The sequence below is a fragment of the Lissotriton helveticus genome, chromosome 4_1, assembly GCF_964261635.1.
Source record: "Lissotriton helveticus chromosome 4_1, aLisHel1.1, whole genome shotgun sequence".
Classification (NCBI taxonomy): Eukaryota; Metazoa; Chordata; class Amphibia; order Caudata; family Salamandridae; genus Lissotriton; species Lissotriton helveticus.
In genome coordinates this window covers 2,046,929,630-2,046,950,112 of record NC_136063.1, presented here as the reverse complement: position 1 = coordinate 2,046,950,112, position 20,483 = coordinate 2,046,929,630, and the positions used below count along the sequence as shown (strand labels likewise).

At 46.4% G+C, this 20,483-nt stretch overlaps 1 protein-coding gene across 14 annotated transcripts in view; it reads right to left on the bottom strand.

The window, feature by feature from the left end:
* Positions 1-20,483, bottom strand: part of LOC144829510 (transcriptional regulator Kaiso-like) — a 253,207-nt gene that overhangs the window by 159,214 nt on the left and 73,510 nt on the right. For 5 of the 14 annotated variants that reach the window (XM_078688724.1, XM_078688722.1, XM_078688715.1 and 2 more), the window contains exon 2: positions 9,594-9,667. The exons of the other annotated variants lie outside the window; for them this stretch is intronic. The gene's annotated coding sequence lies outside the window, so the exon portion shown is untranslated. The remainder of the gene's footprint in view (positions 1-9,593; positions 9,668-20,483) is intronic. 14 annotated transcript variants of the gene reach the window in all.

The window sequence follows — 20,483 nt, the reverse complement described above, 5'->3', positions numbered from 1 at the left end:
ACAGGGTCAGACTGATTTGCATATGGCCATGTCTGAACTGGGGTGGCGGAGTGAGCTAAAGAACGGTGATGGATTAAACCCAGATCAGTTGACTGGGGGTGAGTGTTTGTATTGTCAACACTCCGTCCATCACCACCGTTGGTTTTTCTTTGTTCGCCCTAAGTTGGCAGGGTATGCTCAGACGTGAGTCCCTTGCTCACTTTGCCACTGGAGTCAAGCAAGCCCGGCTGAAGACGGCTGTAATGCCAGAAACCGGTCCTGGGAAGCTTGATTTCGGTTCAGGGAAGACATGGCTTGGCAGTTCGGGCTGGACTGTTCCCATGAGGCACAGGGTCAGACTGATTTGCATATGGCCATGTCTGAACTGGGGTGGCGGAGTGAGCTAAAGAACGGTGATGGATTAAACCCAGATCAGTTGACTGGGGGTGAGTGTTTGTATTGTCAACACTCCGTCCATCACCACCGTTGGTTTTTCTTTTTCTTTTGGAGCCACAGCAACAAACGTGCCTCTATCCTTAAGTGTCTTCGCTGAAAATGTCCTACAATGTTTGCACTCCTTAGGGACGTGCTTTGGATAGTGGCAGTATAAACAATCCTTGTGGGGATCCTCAGAGAACAACCTGGCCTTCCCACAAGACCTACAGGGTCTGAACAGCCTCTTCTTAGCGATTTCAGACATTCTGAAGTAAAGATAAAGAAAAGACAATACCTCAGTTGCAGAAGGAAATGCTGTAAATACAGGTCAAAAGTTCAACCAAGGGAACAAACCGGGCAAAGCTCAGGGAGACTCCTCACATGACAGCGGTTGGAAATCTGAGGTATGATGGCTCTGCTGGGGAGTGTGATCTCAGGGCTGGAGTCTTATTGTCTGACATTTGGTCCACATAATAACAATACTGGGATACCAAAGTCTATAGGTCTCTATGGTGTCCATGCAGTTCTTTTTCTTTTACTGCTATCTATTTCCTTTACCGTGAGACTCCCACTATGACGACGGGGAAGATACAAGCATGTGATTCTATGAAAGATTCAATACTGGAGAAGTGTCTGCAATAAGACTTCTGTGCGACGTGGAGATGTAGTGCTGCCTCTCCTCAGGATTATCTTCAGATTCATTGTTGCACTATAAATCGAGATTGTGCACATTGTGTGCATTTTCCTAACCATTGCGGGGTTTAGATGGGTAGCACATGTGTGCGTGCCCCGATAACATCCAACGCAGCAAGTCCCTCCCTCCTTTTATTCATGTAAATATAACAATATGACATACAATTGTGTGCACATCATCATGTGGCAGTCATCTAAATTTCAAACGGAATGGAATGTTGGTCAGAAAGGCGAACATAGACCCATGTGCTCTGGTAGAACAAACTCTTAGTTTTCATATTAGATATTTCCCTGCTAGTTACATACCCATAAACAAATTACAAACTATCTTGCTATACCAGACAAGAAAATGGGTGGCCTCAGTTACAAGGATCCATAAGTGATCTAGTGGTTTCATATTTTCGATTCCCTGTCATCTTTTCCAGGTAGCAAATTATGGCTCTCCACCCACCCAGTGAGCATAGCTTTCTCTCAGCAAGTCCACAGAACACAATGTTGTGGATTTCTGAAGAACGTGGATAAAGAATAGCATGGTTGGACTTTTAGCTTCATGCTTACCATATTCAAATCCCATTTGCTGTTAAAGAGATCTCAGGTAGACATGCAAGTTTAAGCCCTTACAAAAGCATTGCTACGGCTTTAATGAGAGTCCAAATCTAAGCATGAGATGGTTCCTTATTTGTGAAATGCCCAAGACAGTGTAGAAGGGAGATAATGTTGCTCAGGCATACTACAATCTATTCTCAGTTGAGAGTAGCACTTTCTGGTGACTGGTTTAGTAGCTTCCCAGACTATTTTTACATATGTGTGTGTGGAAGTACAATGCATTTAAACTGTATGACCTCAGGAGACATGCTAAGTTCACCAATAATCTGTTGGCTTGAGTGCCTGCTTCTCACTCCCATGCAAGTAGCGTCAAATGTTTTCTGATGTTTGTGTACTACCACAGATGCCTTTACTATACTACTAGTGTTGTATTGGTGATGCACACAAAGCAAGCTATATATGTGGAGACTCCCCTAGCCCATACAACTAATTTGTTTGCTTTCCTTTCCAGAAGGCAACCCCGAACCAACTCATAGCCTTCCAGATCTCATTATGTCTGCAGTACCAATTACCGCACCTGCTTAAGAAAACTCATTAAACTGTTGGATCCTGACGTGGTGGTTATGACCCCCCTGATCTCCATCCTTGGGGTTCACCACCCTGGGTGATCCAGGTTGGTGAAAGTGTCCTTTTCAAGGTTGACCACATTTATCCAACACAGGTATGTACTGGTTTCATGCGAATATTTAGCTCAAGTGTCTGACAATCAATCGGGCTTCTTGTAAAGTACGACTACTCACCCATTAGGGTCTCAAGGTTCTGTGTGGAGGTGGGGGGTGAGAGGGGGCAGCCGTGGGGGCAGAGTGAGGTGTTCAGTCGAAGAGCCAGATTCGGAGGTCCTACCTGAATTGAGGCAGTGTCCGTTACTGCATGAGATGTAGGCGCAGGGAGTCCCAGGTGTTCGCCACGAGGTAGAAGAATCTTCCTCCAGCCGAGGTCTTGTGGATCCGTGGGAAGGTGGCCAGGGTCAGATGGGCGGAGTGAATATGTCTGACGGGTGTGTAGAAGGAGAGGCAGTGGTTGAGATATGAAGGTCTGGTGTTGAGGAGCGCTTTGTACGTATACTTGAGGATCTAGAAGGTAATTCTTTTGTTTGTTAATCGAGAGCCAGTTGAGGTCGCTCAGGTGATCGGTGATGTGGCTGCTGCAGGAGATGTTCAGGATGAGTCTGGCTGAGGCATTCTGTATGTTCTGCAGTTCGTATAGGGGTTTTTGGGTCGTTCTGGTGTATAGTGTGTTGCCGTAGTCTAGTCTGCTGCTGCCGAGCACATGGGTGATCATCTACCTGGACTTGGTGGGCATCCACTTAAAAATCTTCCGAAATGGGCATAGCGTGTGAAAGCAGGACGACGAAACAGCGCTAATTTGACAGTCCTTTGACAGCGAGGAGTCCAGGATGATGCAGAGGTTTCATGCATGGCCCATGGGGGTGTTGGTGGAGTTACGAGCACTACGGCCCATCAGGAGTTGTCCCAGGAGTAGGGGGTTAGAGTCCAGGATGAGGACTTCAGTCTTGTCCCAGTCGAACTTGAGGCAGCGGTCTTTCATACAGGTCGCGACAGCCTTCATCCTGTTGTGGAAGTTGCTCTTGGCGGCTGTGAGTTTGTCTGCGAGGAAAAGAATCAGCTGGGTGTCGTCAGTGTAGGAGACAATGTTGAGTCCGTGGCTTATGACGATGGCTGCAGGAAGGGCCATGTAGATGTTGAAGAGGGTGGGGATTCGGAAGGAGCCCTGAGGCACTCTGCAGCTGATCTCTGTGGACTTTGAGTAGAACGGTGGAAGGCTGGCTGTGTTCAGCCAGTGAGGAAGGAGTGGATCCATTCCAGGGATTTGTTGTGGATGCCGGCGTCATGGAGTCTTGCGCAGAGGGTGCGGTAGGAGACGTGTCGAAGGCGACCGAGAAGCCCATGAGGATGAGGGCTGCAGTTTCGCCTTAGTCGAGGAGAGTGCGGATGTAGTCTGTAGTGGCGAGGAGTGCGGTCAGATTGTTTTTTTCTCTACTTCCATTTCAAACCTTCTGGCATCCGTAAAAAATCTAACTAAAGTTTAGTAGGTTAGCAATGGTAGATACTGGAATAGTAAGCTATTAGCCAAGCGCTTCCTATTCATCATCCACCATATTGGTGGGATTCAATACCTCTTCTGGGTCCTGCGTCCTTTCTTTTACACCAGAGGTCCGTGCTTTTCCCCCCCAATTCCTTTCTTTAAGTCCTAGAACTATCTGTGCCTGCTAGGCTGTGTCATTGTAGGGTGTAGAACAACAGCGGACCGCCTTGTAATTGGCTCGCTTCAAGGAACCTTTCGCAATGTATGCAGTCTGATGTCTGCTAAATATTAGATACCAGCCATTGTTTTATTGCACTGGTTAGGTTTGGTTCAAATCTGCAGTGGATCTTTGAGCGCCTACTCAAAAATATACTTTTTTTAAAATAAATTTCTCACCTCATGTACAATTAGACAACGAAGAGGAATCAACAAATTCTGATTTGATATAACATTTGGGTGTTAAAGAGTACCATTTTTTTCAAAAGTAGTTCATAGGGTCTAAGTTTCGCATACCAGCTTTACTTCGTTCAACTGAATTCATTAACTATTTTGGCGTTATATCTTTTAGACATTTCAATTCTGAAGTTTTTTTTTTTTTTACTAAGCGGAGATCTTCATGCTTTTAATTCTCTGGGTTGGTTTTTAAGGTGAACAGCACTGTCTTCTTAGGGAGGCAGGTGTCCACCATATTCTAAAGATTTGTTTGATGTATGTCCTAGTGTTCATAAAGGGGGGGGGGGGGGGGGGTAGTAGTAATACATTGTATAGGTGTGATTAAACTCTGAGGTAATCACTCTATGGTTACCTGGTGACATTTTCCACTCCTAAATGTTTTCAGACCTGTATAACTTTGGTCTCAACAGTTCCTGCTTTCGCAGAACCCACTTCACCATCCAAGAAAATAGTGTACAAGGCACAGTACTCATAACTGCTTTAGGTTTTGAAGCCAAGATTTGCTCTTGTACTCTTGATAATCCCATGGTTGTCAGTGAATCAACTTTGTGCTACTCTAAGTAAGCTTTTGGCTACAGGTATAAAACGTAAACTATGCTTTTTCCTTAGCACAGAAACAATCCCAACTATGGAGATCATTGATCAACAAACAGGTAGACATTTTCAGAATGACCCGATTTGCACATTTGCTGAAAAAATGTATTTCTTTAAGTGTATCAGTCTACATTTTGCACCAAAAACCCCATGTTCTTCCAGCTTTTCTTAAATGTGTATACTCTAGATCTATTGACCATTCCATACAGATGACTGAAAAACAAAATCAGAAGATTTGGCCAAAAAGACGCAATATAAAGGTGAAGTTCTTACAGTTCACACAAGCCCCACTAAAGACTCCCAAAACTCCATGGTCACTTCCCACCTTCGCCTGAACACATTTTTCGAAAAGCAAACGCAAAAACAACCAACCAGAGCAAAAGACAGCAGTAATAAGCACAGTGTGTGACTCTTTAAAAATGCCTATAGAAAAAACCTATAATTATTGAAAATTAAATGGGTATTAAAAAGTATTTTTGCTTAAAAGTATCTGAATATCACGAAGACCTGTGCAAAAACCTCAGAAACACAAACAGCAAAAGGTGGAATAAGTAGATTGTGAGAGGGAAATAGTCTAAAGCTTAATTTCAAGAAACCACAGATTGCAAATACACAGGAAAGAAATTGAATGGTAGCTCGTGACATATGGGGAGGATGAAAACATTAAAAGATATTAAATAAAAATGTTTGAACCATGAAAGAGGACTAAGGGCCAGATGTAGGAGCCCAAATACCGGTCGGTAACGGCCGAATTCGGCCGTTAACGACCGGTATTTGGCTTTTCAGATGTAGGGGCCAATATTTTACAGAATCAGTAAATTTACCGATTCTGTAAAATACCGAATCAGTATTTTTACCGATTCGGTAACTTCCAGATGTAGGTGGGACTCTTCTGAGTCCCAAAGGCCTTTCAGATTCGGTATTTTACCAACCAATCCAATAGGGTGGTAAAATACCGAATCCAGGTGTACTTGCACATGTGTGCATGCACAACTATGCCATGTGACAGACAGACCTGCCCCTAGGGCATGTCTGTGTGCCACATGGCACACATGCCTGTATTTGGGGTGCTAGAGGGTGTCAAAGTGACACCACCTGCACCCATGCTGGAATCGGTATTTACCGAATCGGTAAATACCGATTCGGTAATGCCCATTGATTCCTATGGGCTTCAAAGGCTCATAGGAATCAATGGGCATTACCGAATCGGTATTTACCGATTCGGTAAATACCGATTTTTACAGATTCGGTAATTCAATTACTGAATTTACCTAAATCTCCCTCCTTCTATTTTACCGATTGATAAATACCGAATCGGTAAAATTCGGTATTTATGAGTCGGTAAAATCAAATTACCTACATCTGGCCATAAATTACTTGGGCATGGCTGAGAGGTGAAGATTGCCTCCAAAACCTGAGTAAAACACTGTTAAAGAGCAACAGCAGACTTTCGCATTAGCAACATCAGAAAAGTATACATATAATTAATCTAAAAGGGAATCCTTTACAAGGTCACATCTATCCTGAAAACGTGATGCAATTGGGACTATGAAGGACACATCTATTTGACATCAAGGCTTCCTGACTGGCTGATGGGAAAGATAAAGCCAGAGCACAACGTGGCTGCGGAGAGGACTTTCTACACATCTCTGCAACAATTGGTTCTGTATCTAGTTAAGTTGACAAACAAGCATTTACAATGCAATGGTCTCGGCAATTTTATAGGTAGAGCTATTGGCATGGCTCATTATTATTTTTTTTGTATCCCTAAATAAATGGCATTGTCATTTATATTGGCAATAGCTTAATTGCTTGCATATGCGTGACCTATTGCATTAGCAGAGAGAGAGTGAGGTAGTGAGAGAGAGAGTGAGGTAGTGAGAGAGAGAGTGAGGTAGTGAGAGAGAGAGTGAGGTAGATAGAGAGTGAGGTAGTGAGAGACCGAGAGAGTGAGGTAGTGAAAGAGTGAGGTAGTGAGGGAGAGGGATGTTCTGAGGTAGTGAGATAGAAACAGAGAGTGAGGTTGTGATGTAGTGAGAGAGAGTGAGGTAGGAAAGAGAGTGAAAGTGAGTTAGTGAGATAGAAAGAGAGAGAGTGAGGTAGTGAGATAGAGCGAGAGTGAGGTAGTGAGTTAGAGAGAGAGAGAGTGAAGTTGTGAGGTAGTGAGAGAGTTCCACTTTGTGGGGCTCATCAAATATCGGTCACATTTTAAGATTCGCATTACTGTTCCATCCAGGATGATCCTTACCTTATAGCGAGTATTTCAGGCTCAAGATCCAGAAAGCGCCCCCCTCAAATGTCCGCCCTAAGATTGATAACCCCCTCTCACAACCCTGAGGGCAGATGCGGCCGAACAGGGTGGAACCAGGGGGAGCGGGCCTAGGAGCAGGGAGAATAAACAGGGGGAGGGAGGGCCGTGCACGGAGAAAGGAGAGCGCGTGGAGAGGGAGAGATTCGCGAGGGGGAAAAGAGGAGAGAAATGATGAGGGAAGTAAGGGCATGGGCGAGGCGAAAGGCAGAAGAGAGGAGGATGTGGCGCAACGGCCAGAGCTTGCGACTTTGGAGCTGGGGAACCAGCTCGGCGTCTGCACAACATATGTGATTCTGGACAAATCACTTAATCTCCCACTATCTACGGCGCTGAGAAGAGGCAGATGCGGCCGGGCAGGGTGGAACCAGGGGGAGCGGGGAGAATAAACAGGGGGAGGGAGGGCCGTGCAACGGAGAAAGGAGAGCGCGTGGAGAGAAAGATACGCGAGGGGGAAAGAGGAGAGAAATGATGAGGGAAGTAAGGGCATGTGCGAAAGGCAGAAGAGAGGAGGATGTGGCGCATCCCAATCACGTTGTTTTGATTAAGTTTGCCGTAGTGGTGGTGGTTTCTCCGGCCTCCCTGCCCTGCACCGGCAGCTGCTGCCTGCTGGGATAAGAAACATCAATATTCCACTATGGCGGTGGCTAATCGGGTACAAAATACAGACTTTAGGATCCTGTTTTTATTTCAATAGGACAGCTGATAATCGTGCATAGAACGCTAATTATAGGATTCCATATCCTATTTCTATTTCATCATGGCAGTTGCCAATCAGGCATAGAACAACAACTATAGGATCCCACGTCCTATCTCTACTTCAATCGCCACTCTAGCGGACCAGAAACGCGTCATGTAGCTAAGACGCGAGGGACCTTTAATAAAAACGGGGATGTTTCTCCTGCCGTTCGTGGATGCAATTTACAGGCCGGCTGTTCAGAATATGGCAAACTTGTGAATATAAAGGTTGGTGCAAAGAAATGGTTGTGCCATTTTACTTTATTTTACGGTCTTGGAGAAGTATACCTAAACCATATGTCTGGTTAATGTACTCAATTCCTTACATGTATATCTTAATTGGGGATAGCCGGGATGCACAGAAAACAGCAACACAAGAGTGGACGTAAGGAGGGGGCAAAGGAGGGACGGACACAAGGACACAAGCACAACGAGGAACGGCTGTTTTGATTAAGTTTGCCGTAGTGGTGGTTTCTCCAGCCTCCCTGCCCTGCACTTTATGCCTTACCTCCGCCATAGTTGTCGGGTCATCGGGAGAGCCGGGATGCACAGAAAACAGCAACACGAGAGGGGACGGAAGGAGGGGCCAAGGCTCGGACTGCCTCCGCCTTCTGCACGGGTCTTCCAGCGCCGCATCTCGTGCCGAGGGTCACATTGCAGGTCACCGGGAGAGCCGGGATGCACAGAAAACAGCAACATGATAGGGGACGGAAGGAGGGGACGGACACAAGGACACAAGCACAACGAGGAACGGCTCACCTTCACTGCGGGTGAAGAAAAAATGGCGGCCACAAGCTTCCGAATTTTTCGGAATCAGGGGCGTGGTTTTTTGGTTCTGAGTGACAGACTACGTCACTGTCTAAAGAACAGCAAATCTTACGCCCCCGAATCCGAAAGACGGGGCTAAATTAGAGTGACGCATCTCTCCTCCAATGGCTGGCCTCCGTTTAGGAAGCCAGCCAATGGAGAGACGGGGCAGGGAGGCGGGTTAAACCGCACTACTAAGAAACATTAAATCTCAGACCCGAAACTGCGCAAGCGCAGCCTTTAGGTCCTCGACCTAAAAAGGACAACAAAACTGTCCCAGTAAAGTCAGTGTCCCTAAAACACACGTTGAGATTCGCTTTCCAATCGTAAAGGCAAGGCTGTCTAGCTATAAATGTAATTTAAGAAGGAAAGGTGGCTACATCTTCAAGTACAATTAAACATATCTGACTGAGAAAATACATCAAGTGGGGGTGGGATACGTTTTATTTGCCCAAAGCATAAGAAATGTACCTGGTCGCTACTTATTATCATCCTAAAATATATCATATCAGCGTTGTGTTCTGGTTTTATAAACCAAAATACCCAAGACACGAGTTTTAAGTGTCACTTAGTTAAACCATAAGACGCCTTCGAAAAAACGGATTTATGTTTTTTGTTCTGTAATTCTATTACTTTTTCTCTCCCACCCAATAAATCTTTCAAAACCTACTATTTTTAGACACATAACGGATTTAATATATTTTAAATCACTGTACAATAATAAAAGAAAAAACACAATTTCAAACCAACGGAAGGACTTTTTTTGTGCTAAAAACACAGCTTGATAAACAAGTAACTACTAGAACTACAAGGGGATGGGGGAGACTTGGGAATAACGGGGAGGGGAGGACTTTGGGTAGTTGCATGCACATATTCAGACAGATATACAATGTATACAACATATGTATAAATAGCAAAAGGCCTGTCTGCTCACCTATGAAACTGCAAAAGTGTCCTGGAGAGCAAGGTTGAATGCGATGATCAGTTCCACAGGCATCGAACGGCTGTCTGAGAGATAAGAGCAAGCTGACGCATTCGGGCTAGGATTCGGAAAAGAATTCACGTAGAAAAATAATGTGACTGCATTTGTATGCAATAAACATCAATTGACCAGAACAGTCATAACGTCAAAATTATTACAGTTTCTGATTAAATATTTGGAAATGGCAGAGCACCCAAGATGCAAGCCTTGCACATATCATACCAGTGTAGGATGCCACTTTATGCTGTTAGTATTGGCACTGTTAATTCAATACACACAAGTTTGCTAGATGTTTCGGATCTGTTGCCCAGCTTCGCTATGTGGAATCTTCCAACTTGCAATGTTCACCCTTTTGAAGACACTGAATTATATTTTTCCAATACGCCCAATTCAGTGTGCTGTGGTGGTTTTGATCTTCATTCATCGCTTCAGACGGCACACTCCAATTCTGTATCTCGATCGCATTGTTATGCAGGTGTACTGAAATCTGCTATGTAACTAGTTATATCAGACTATAGGCTTTTTATTCCATTTCATTTTTTTCTTAACAGTTTTGTCCAGTAAGGTGAATAGGATAATTATTGGACGGCTGATTTGGTGATGACATTTATTTCAATTTAGAAACTCTTCTAATTTGCATCCACTGAGGTATTTGAATTGTATAACATACATTGTTGTTGTTTCAGGAGTTACCTTCAAGTCTTCCATAACAAATTGTGCAACTCATGATGCAAGGCACGCTCCAATAATTATTTCCATGTTATTTAAAAACTTATCATTGAAAGTGAAGTCTTGGGAGGATGAACTGGAAGAATATTTGGATGTCAGGAATTGCCCGAGCATTTGCCCTTGTCCCACTGGATGTCAAACGGTTCTGAAGTTTCATATTCCATTTATTTCCAATTGTTAGATTACCATGTACACTTTGATGACAACCCCTAAGTAAGGGTGAACATAAATTTAAAAAGGTACACGTTTATAAGTCAAATGATTTTTGGAAATCACAACAATGGCATTTAGAAAGCACTTCTCACCCAATTCATTAGTCGCACGTTCAATTGAAGTGTCAACTGTTAAGTTTTGGAGGTTCTTCCAAAACGAGTGTTGCTCATAAAAAAGTAAAATGTCAATACAGACAGGAAGCATAAGCACACAACTTAACCATAGCAGAAATAAATTGACCTCTGGTAATCAAGTAACAAAACAATCTAATTCTCAGGGTGCACAAGTGTAATAATTTATAAGAATTGTTTACTGAAACAGTTGCATACCACAAACGTTCCCTTTAATTATCTACATGAATGGTGAAAAGTAATCGGAACACAAAATCTATTAACAATATTTAACACTTAGGTCAGCTTTCTAACAATTGGGCCAACTAGCGACAATTGGGAAAGCAAATATGCAGCGTCTTTACAAAATCATTACCACCATCTCATTCATTGAAAAGATTGTGTTTTTGTCACACCAACACAAAATCTAACGCACAGGAATGATGCCGTTGCCCAGCTGCAAAGTCAAAAATTCTTGAAAGAACAGAATTACAGCACCAATGGAAACAGCTCGCAGATCCATAGTGTCCTTGTCACCGATCATTTCATGTTTCTGTCATGCATGGTGCAACCATCAACATTATATATGTCTTACATTAGAAGTTTCAAATGGATGGCTTGAATTTCACCTTTCTGATATGTTTGAATAAGCCACAAAGAAGATGCAGAAAAACAATGAAACTCCGAAAGCAGAAAAGGAACTTCTCATGGCCTCTGTTAGTCATGAGACTTCACAAAGAAGAGGGTTCCTTTTTATTACAGAATTCCCAAATTGCCCCTCAACTGTGCAGCTGAATGACAATGCTAATAAAAATTGAAATCTCAAAGGAGGCATGTGTGCAACCTTTCCAGCAGAGGCAACATTCCTGTATTTACTAGATCCCATACTACCAAAACAGTCCTACAGCTTGCCTTGCCCCTGTAAGGTGTAAGCACCTAAAGAAGGAATTCAGCACAGAACAAAGACCCCACATAACCACAATAATTTGACTTCGCTCTTGCACCTTACATATTAGGTTATTATGTACCTCTTGTGCTATCCCCATGTGTCTGGACAGACTTGCCCACTTATGTTAAATGGGTATGGAACAAACAATGCAAACATCATAGAGCAAAGTTTAATCGTAAAAGGATCAACCACGAAGAGAGAAAATGTTTTTAGGTCCTCTGTATCTCTAGCCAATAGACAGACAAGTAAAAGTGGATGTGACAGATCGAAGGCACAGTTTAGAATTCTGAGATAGTTAAGAAAGTCAGTTAAATAATGAAAACTGCGGAATCAAGAGAGAGAGAGAGAGAGGACCAGAAAGCTAGTCCTTATCCCCGGGGTAATGTGATTTAATCAAAAAGAGACTAGCTCATATTTATTTTAGATTACAAAAAACAAGAAAAGACTCTGGTATGTTTCGTCATAGAGTGGGAACACCTGGTGAGTGTGTTCATAAAGCCCTCACCCACCAACCTAGTTGGTGGCATGCTTCATCATCGGGCCCACCCAGTAGCACCTAGCGTGCCCCGGGTGTGCTTCAACGCCTGATTACAGCGGAGCTGGTATTTTGCTGAGTGTGCAGTGAAGATAGTTAAGAAAGTGATGTTAAAACGGCTTGGCGGGGGTCCCAGTACCCGAGGGTAGAATTAGACTTTAATACCTGGGCCTCCGTCAGCGGTTAAAAAATAAGGCTGGAAGATGTAAGAGGCGAGTTACGACCTCTCACATCCAATGGGTCAACATGTTTCAGCCAGTGCCTTATGACTATGCTGGCTTTCTTCAGGACCTAAATAAAAGGGGTGAGTGTAAGTAAACTAGTGGGAGTGTGGTTTAGACTATGTGTCTACACGCCCTAAAGTGTATCTATGTGTGAGAGGGGGATTCCCTTCTCAAGACCACGCTAGTTTTTGCTCAGTCTGACCTCAAGGTTGGGAGGTGGCAAGGGCTTGACCAGCTTTTCTGGGCAGAGCCTGCTCTGGACCTGTAGTGCCTCCTTCGCGTACCGGTACACATAGTCTAAACCACACTCCCACTAGTTTACTTACACTCACCCCTTTTATTTAGGTCCTGAAGAAAGCCAGCATAGTCATAAGGCACTGGCTGAAACATGTTGACCCATTGGATGTGAGAGGTCGTAACTCGCCTCTTACATCTTCCAGCCTTATTTTTTAACCGCTGACGGAGGCCCAGGTATTAAAGTCTAATTCTACCCTCGGGTACTGGGACCCCCGCCAAGCCGTTTTAACATCACTTTCTTAACTATCTTCACTGCACACTCAGCAAAATACCAGCTCCGCTGTAATCAGGCGTTGAAGCACACCCGGGGCACGCTAGGTGCTACTGGGTGGGCCCAATGATGAAGCATGCCACCAACTAGGTTGGTGGGTGAGGGCTTTATGAACACACTCACCAGGTGTTCCCACTCTATGACGAAACATACCAGAGTCTTTTCTTGTTTTTTGTAATCTAAAATAAATATGAGCTAGTCTCTTTTTGATTAAATCAAATAATGAAAACTAACATGACACCTGAAAAAATAAAAATCAAAGGTATAGCGATATTACTTTTTTCTAATTGCAACAAATCGAGACAGCTTTTGAGGTGGCCATGAACACCAGAAAGCATCTCCAGATTATCCATGTTCTGGGGGCTTTATCTGATGGAGATTCAACATCCAGCAACAGAAAACCCAAAACATACTCAAATTTTAAAGACGAAACCAGAGACACAGTTGATTAAGTGCACTTCCGGTTCCACCTTCAACAAGAGTTAGCAATTTCGGAGTTATAGGTTAAAGTTCACACACTGATAAAGATGTAGCAACTGAAATAATTATAAATGTTCTGCTAGTTACATCAGTTTGTTAGGTACTTTACATTATACAACCAACCAATGTCAGGCAAGTTATAATTGAAATGGTTGGTATTAAACATGTACTTCTGAAGGATCCCTATGGATTGCCAAGGCACTGTCGTAACAGCTCTGGAAACTGAAATATGACTGCCACCAGCAGACACATAATTTAGAGCCAGGTTGTCAGGCAGCCAACGAATGATAGGCAGTAGCGTGGAGGAAAGCAAATGGCTCCTTACTGTATACAGCACAAAACGTCTGCACTCCAGAAACAGTAGCTCACGGGAAATTTGAAAATGTGTTCATAACATTGTGAAATACAGAAAGCCAACTTAAAGAAGCAGGCCATGTAGTTCAACAGTAAATGTGAATAGGAATTAACAATGAGCAGACTCCACTTGTTCCCTGTGCCAGCAATCCTTTTGGAACATTAGGCAACCCCAGTATGTGCACAGCTTTTGCACGGAAAAACCTTGATAATAAATTATTGCAAATGACTGATGGATGCTTTTTAGGGTTGCGCCCTGCATTGCAGTGCGCAGCACTGTCGCGCAGGTGAGAGCCCTTTTGTCCGGGGTTTGAAATCAGACCATGGAATCGCAACACGCTTGTGCTTTTCCTTTTGGGTACTGCTCGCCCCATGGCCTATTGGTGTCTCTTACGCGCACCAAAGCCCATAGGTTTTCAATTATCGTGCCCAGACACGGGCGCGATATTTGAAAACATATGACTCGTAGTTGTGCACATGCACCACTCGCGGGCGAGTTTTTTTTTTTTACAATAGCGATCGTTTTTGCGATCACTTTCAGTGATGCTTGTTAGTGTGGCCAGGGACAAACATTTCTCCAAAGCTGCTGTGTGCTGCCCACCTTTTGTTCCTTCTGGTGTCCCTATTTACATAAATGCTGCCCCTGACCGGCACTTGTACACAGCTCGTGCTCACGGTGCGCGTGACTACTCAAAGTAGTCGTGCCCGTTCCTGGGAGCGCACCAATCAGAGTCCACCTTGAAGGAGACCTACACCCAGGAGTAGGCTACTTGAGACGTTAGGAGTTCCCACGTACCCCTAACGGATTTCTAAGCCCAAACCACGTTATTATAAGAGACTCTACGAAGAGCCCTTCGCTGCTCAAGGAGCGGTCTCCACCCCTAGGACACCCTTGGATCAGCCCAACGCTGAAGACGCGGTTGCTCTGGGCAAGGCCGGATATGGCTGTTCCTGGCCCAAGTGAGGAGTGCATGCAGCGCAGATGCTTCAGTGCTCAAAATAAACCCACCGTTTTAGAAGGAGCCTGCCTGTGTATTATACAGTGTTACCACGCGATCTTGCAAACGGCGGTGCAGTGTGAAAATTGTACCAATATTTTCTTGGGCTACGAAGGCTATTGCATATTGTTCAGTGTAAATCACCCCGATGCCATCTCGGAATACTGCGGACCAAATCTCTACACCATGGGTGTGCTATAAGATCATCCACAATTTACACTGAAGTAGACCAGTGATAAAGCTAAACTTGTGTGGTGACGTGACCCTGGGTGGGGTAAAGCAGTGACCTCCCTCGGTCTCGCGGCTACAGGGACGCTACAAAACTTTAATATCTATTGAATTGCTGTACTGAGCGGAAGGCATACAGCCTTGCACTACTTCATGGGCATAGCACCGCAATCAGATACTAAAGCCAGGGCCCCGGGAACTATGCAGCAGGGAAGGCATGGAGTCAGAGCCACCATGCCTCCCAGGGGTACAGAGCCAGCATACCTCCCTGGGGGTACAGAGCCAGCATGCCTCCCTGGGGGTACAGAGCCAGCATGCCTCCCTGGGGGTACAGAGCCAGCATGCCTCCCTGGGGGTACAGAGCCAGCATGCCTCCCTGGGGGTACAGAGCCAGCATGCCTCCCTGGGGGTACAGAGCCAGCATGCCTCCCACCACTGAAGCTTGCGCTGAGCCCCGGCAGCCTCTGACTGGAGGCCCAAGGTGCAGACTGCCCCTCACGTGGCTCTATGGATGATGGCGGGCGGCGTGCGCACTTCGTGAATACCACAGTCATGAGGGCATTAATTTCCCCACTTACAAGATCAGTATCTCCACGTATGCCGACGATACACTTTTGTACGTTAGGGACCCGGAGCTCAACCTCTCTTCAGTTCTCAGGGAGGTGGTGCAGTTTGGAGCCTTGTCTGGTCTAAAGGTGAACTGGACCAAATCGGTGGCATTCCCACTGACTCCGGTGACAAGTAAATTCGCCATGGATTATCCGTTACAGTGGTCAGAAGACCCGGTTAGGTACCTGGGCATACAGCTTCATCCAGATCCGGACGTGCTGGTGAGGGAAAACTATGGTACAGCTTACACGAAGTTAACGGAGGATGTGGACAGGTGGTGTAAGTTGCCGCTGTCCCTGTCGGGTCGCATCGCACTGATGAAAATGATAGTCCTCCCGAGGTTCTTGTTTCTTTTTAACAATCTCCCGGTGATCCTATCTAAGGCCTTCTTCAAAACGATGACCCAAACTCTCACTCGATTGGCTTGGGGAGGTAAGCAGCCTAGGGTGCAGTGGCAAGTACTAACTCTCCCGTGTGAACAGGGAGGTCTGGGAGCCCCGGATATGGAGAGGTACTACAGGATCGCCCAAGCGGCTCACCTGCATACATGGATTCACGGGGACCGCAACATTCCACACGTGATCCTTGAGACACTATTCACGAGGCCCCTCCCCCCACCGGCCACTGTATTTGAACCAGCCACGAGACGGGTGGGTACACTGGATTCGATCACGACAACGAACCACGCATGGCACTCCTTGGCCAAGAGCCATGACTGTACGCTACTGTACTCCCCACTTGTCCCGATAGAATGGGCCGTGTGGCTATCACCGCTACGGGAGAAGGGGGTCACGCGTGCTCTTAACCAACTAGGTATACTCAAGCTGGGAGACTTGTTCAAGGACGGGAAGGTGGTCACCTGGGACCAGGTCGCTCCCTCCCGGACCCCGGTGTCACTGCTGCACCGATTCCATCTGCACAGGGTCCGCGTGGCGCTCCAGTAATTGCTGGGGTTAGCCATGGAGGAGCCCCCCGAACTGCCAGAGCTGACGTATGTCATAAAAACGTCAGCGCCCAGCAAATTGATATCACGGTTATACAAGATCGGGCAGTGTCACCGGGAACAGGCAATGTCGAAGGCCCGACTGGCGTGGCAGAGGGATTTGCAGACAGAGATTAGCGACTCAATGTGGAAATACTGCTGCCAACATACGAAAAGGGTATCGCTTAACGCCAGGCACAGACTTATTCAGTTTAAATTTCTTCAACGAGTGTACTACACTCTAGAACGCTTGCACAGGTACGGGCTTCGTCAGACGTCCGAATGTGAACGCTGCCATGCCCCAATGGCGGACTTCCTACACCTGGCGTGGTCCTGCCCGGGCATTAACAACTTCTGGAAGGATGTCTTCTTGGAATTGGGTAGAATTCTTGAGATTGAGCTCCCAGTGGACCCTGCGCTGGCACTGCTGGGACACACCAGGGTCCTTCCTCCGGCGACACGTCGCCTGGCGGGCATGGGACTAGACGGACAGTTGCTCAGTGTTGGATGAGAGGCGCGTTGCCAACCAGACGCAGGTGGGACCGAGATATGCTGTATAGTTGCACCCAATCACAGCTGTATAGTGAACTCCTAACCCCGATCAGTAGACCCAAAAATTTCTGGGACCTGTACCTGACCTACAACACCAATAAAAACACCGAGGCTACAGATCAGGAGGAGGCAGAGGAGTGTCGGGAGAGGGAGGAGGGCCTCGAGGATTAGACGCACAATGTTGAAAGGCAGAGGGGGACACATGGGTGGGACGCCGAGGATTCTGGGACCCTGGGTGGGCACAGGACATTTAGTTTACACACGCGAGATGCACACAGGGCGGGAGGACAGGCCGCAGCGGGGACCTGGGTGAGGGAGGGGAGGCAGATGGAGTGTAGATGTGGGCGGGAAGCCACATATTATTGAGAAGTTCGAGACACAATAGCGGAGGACACGCAGGCAGTCAAGGGAAGGGGGTGGGGGGTTGTTGGGAATGTTCTGTTAAAGGTGATAGACCTAGATCACGTTGGCATACACGCGCACTTCATGTTCTAAACCGCATTGCATTGGTGCCACCACATACACACTCCCCCAGCAATGTGGGGAGGGGGGTCGGGACGGCGGCTAGCGCTCAATAATTGCAAGATGTTCTATTGGTAAAATAGACCACCGGTCCCTTGAGTTGACGAAGGTATGATTCGTATGCGTTGGTTTCGATCACTGTATTGAAGTTGCCCTTGTTTGCTGCCGGCCTCAGGGTTGTAGGCGGGAAGCTGTGTGTGCTAATTGATGACAAATAAAAGTTTATAACCAAAAAATAAATAAATAAATAAATAAATAAATAAATAAATAATGAGGGCCCTCTAGTCTGCAGCACTGGCGGCGAGTCTCTAACTCAGATTGGACAGCAACCTTCTCCACTGCACTCAAGTAGGGCCCGGGTCGGGAGATCAGATGGAACCGGGCCATCTATTAAAACCAAGATGGCTGCTGTCAAAGACGAGGCCTAGGCCTAAGATCTACTGGTAGCGCTGCAGACTGTAACAAGGCCAGACTAGAGCAAAATAGTTTTTAGCACACAGCACACTAGAACATGATTATATATTGTAAATGCCTTGATAAATATGGGTAAAGGGCCTCTTTCACAAGTGAAAGGAAATAATGCAGCTTCAGAACTTGAAACAATTATGAATATTGTTATCTTGAAGAATAAAGTTCAGATTGCGCCCTGAAAAAAAAAAAAAGATGATGGCGGGCGGGTGCGCACCTTAGCTCATATTGAGAGTCTGGGTGTCAGTGGGGACTGCCCAAGGTTCTTGGGCTTCACCAAAATAACTTCGCAGGAATCTATGAATAAAGAAGGGCAAATTAGACAAGATACCCAAGGGACGAGGAGGCACCGGGAGGAGGAAGGGTGGCAAGTCCTCTTTTGAGGGCAGGAGTAGTCTGAGGGGTGGTCGAGGAGAGTCCCATTCTTGCAGGGTGCCCTTGGGCCATGCTGCGGTTAGGGTGACCCGGGAGAAGGTGAAAGCAAAATGAAAGGCTCTAAGGCCTCTCCTAGGCCACAGATCAGAGGCCGTACTCAGCCAGGGACAGTTCTTGAAACCGAACCCTTGGAGAACTGCATAAAACTTGACACCGCCTTCTTCCCGGAGCAGCTGCTGCCCGACCTGCTCAGAGCCTCGTCCCTGTATAGCGTCTGCATTTTCCTACCTCTGTGGGAGCGCAGCATGGCTGCAGCGGGACAGTTTACCAGCGTGTTGTCCTCAAAATAATTGGCTATCCTGCCAAGGTGATAAGGGACGGACACAAGGACTGAGAGGATGAGCCGCCATTGTATTCTTGTGGGAAGTAATTGAAGATAAGTGGCCAGTTTTCTTAAAAGGGGTGGGGCGCGTGCTTTGAAAATAAAAGTACCCTGTGTACATGGGAGTCAGTGGCGAGAGGTCTTTGTTGGTCTGGGACCGCGAGGCTCTGTTCGTATCTGGTCTGACTTGAGACCCTCACAGGTGAGTAGCGCGCTTTAAAAAACCCTGATTGATTGAGGACCCAAGGCTCCCTAGGCCTGTGATTGATCTGTGTGCGCCTCGAAGCTCCACAGGCCTCTGGTTAGTCTGTGGGGGCCATTGTGCTCCCTGCGCCTCTGGCGTGGCTGTAGATACCCCACGTCTCAGTAGCCCCGTGGAGGTCTGTGTGAGCTCAGAGTTCGTACGGGGGCGGGTGCCCAGAGGTTCCGTGGGCACTGAGTTAGTCTGTCGGAGCCCTGGGGCTGCTTCATAGTGGCCCATCTGTAGCTGGCATTTGGGGGACATGGAGTACCAGAGGCCTCCGATTAGCCTGTGAGGGCCCCGAGGCTCTGTCCCCCTCTGGGTGAGTGTGAGGTGAGTGTGAGGTGAGTCCTGGCAATTGTGCTCACAGGCAGTTATGTCACACTCGGTTTGCTGGTTCCTGTTGCTTTTGTCACTCGTCCTTGCATGCTCGGGTGCATGAGGAATGCCCCGGCTCTGGCAAGCGATGAAGGAAGAGAGCCCGCTACGGTTTCACTGTCACGAGTCCAGCCGAGCTCAGAGGCAAGGAGCCAAGGCCCTGCGAGAGCGGACGGAGACTGTGCCAGTCCCGGTAAAGCAGCACAGGCCTATACTATGTGCCGGGTACACTTGGATCCTCACAGCTTCCATCGACGTGAAGGGGAAACAGCAGCGCTCCCGGAGGAACCCCTTAAAAACTACAAATACAGAACAGCAGGTCGAGATAGACCTCATGATGCGACGCAAAGGACCCCCAGGGCACCAGCCTCCAGTCCCTGCATTTCGTGTTGGCCTCACAGGGCTTACTGCAGGTAAATTACTTGGCGGTCATTTTCCAGCACCCACTTCACAGCCATAAAGAGCACGCAGCTCTAAAGCAGATTACTGCCCCACTCCCACCCAAAGGGGATTATAGCCAAGGAGAAAGGAGTGTAAGACTTTATATCTGATTGAAAGGCCTAATTTACAAATAGAAAATATGCTATTGGGAGGGAAAGCAGCCCCACCAAAAAACAAGCATTGGTAACTCCAATTGGTCCACGATTATGAGATGTATTGGATTTGGCAATAATATTTAGCCAAACTGTACAGCGTCGATGCTGAAAATAATGTAAATAAAGAATGCAACACCACTAAGCTCAAACTTTAATAAGGTGAGACCTATTGCATTGCAAATGCTGGTTGTGTTGAGGCCAGCAGTTTTAGGCCACACATTGAACTCGAAAATAAGATGGTCCCCAACAATGTAGGCAATATACAGATTAAGGAGCAGTAATCTTTTCAACAGACCAGCACAATAAAACTCTACATGGACATACAGGGGCAAATAAGAGTCAACAACTA